Genomic DNA, 1,362 nt, shown 5'->3' on the forward strand with positions numbered 1-1,362 from the left:
ATCATTTTATTAGGGGCTCATACAACTCATCACATTAAAGTGCATAATTCAATGCTTTAAAACTATATTCACAGAGTCCTGCAATAATCACCACTCTCTCACTTTAGAACATTCTCATCCCCCAATAGGAAACAATTGTCCTCATTGGCAGTCACCTCCTGGCACTTCTTTGTAGAGCCTTAGGCAGCCACATAGTCATTCCGTTCAATGGGTGTGACTCTTCTGGGCATTTCAGATGCATGGAGTCATCTAAGAGCACACAATTTCTAAAATCTTGTCTGAAATCTGAAAACTTTTGGAAGATTTAGAAGATACAGTGGACCAATTACTTTTAAAAGATCCACCTGAAGCTCAAGATAGACCGTTGGAGTTCAATGTAATGTTGAACCCAAAAGTTCATTGCTAAGGTTTCAAAATTCACACAGCAACTGATCTCTAGGAAACACCATTTGAATAACCATGAGTACCAGAAAGAAGAAAATGTTCTAAAGTTGACAATATTGTACAAGCCTTCTTAATGTGATTGAACTATTGTGTGATGTGAGAATTATATACCAATAAAATGGGTTTTAAAAAGGGGGAACAACATTTATTGAGTCAAGTTTGGTATGATATATATGAAAAAATCATAAATATCTGAAAATACTACTAAAATACTCGTCTGTTTTCCAACTACATTGTTCTATGAGGCTAGCCTTCCTTTATAGGCATCAATCAGAAGCACATATCAAATCAGGTTGAGTACAGAATAGGAAGATGCAACTATTTTCTAAACCACACTTCGAAGAGATTTGTAAAAAATGCAAAACAATGTCATTCTTACTAAATAGGGTTTTTCCCCCACTTGGAAAAGTTACTTTTCCTAGAAATGTGACTTATATGAGTATAGTAGATTTATCATTGCTATTCTTAAATGAATCGGTGCTGATAAGTTGGGCTGATAACAGCAAGGGCCAGCAGTTCTAACCCACCAGCTGCTCTGCAAGAGAAAGATGAGGCTGACTACTCCTGTAAGAGTTAGTCTTGGAAATCCATGGGGGCAGTTCTACCCTGTCTAGATAGATGGTCGCTGTGAGTCGGCATTAACGTGGTGGCACATGTGAGCACGCATAGCATCTTTCATTTGACAAGTCGTCGGTCTTGCATTTCCTAGGAATTGCTTGATTGCTTTGTTGAACGTCCTTGTATATTTTACGTGATCAATCATAGTTTCATTTATGCAGGCTACAAGTAAAATTGCCCTTAGATTTGCTGTCCCACTGTCACTTTTAAAATCAGCTGTGGAGGGAACCGATTACAAGGAACTATATGTGACCTCTTCCCTGGGGGACGGACAACCGAAAAGTGGGTGAAGGGAGATGT

Source organism: Echinops telfairi, unplaced genomic scaffold (genome assembly GCF_000313985.2).
Source record: "Echinops telfairi isolate 266 unplaced genomic scaffold, ASM31398v2 ScPeMD7_3;HRSCAF=10, whole genome shotgun sequence".
Lineage (NCBI taxonomy): Eukaryota > Metazoa > Chordata > Mammalia > Afrosoricida > Tenrecidae > Echinops > Echinops telfairi.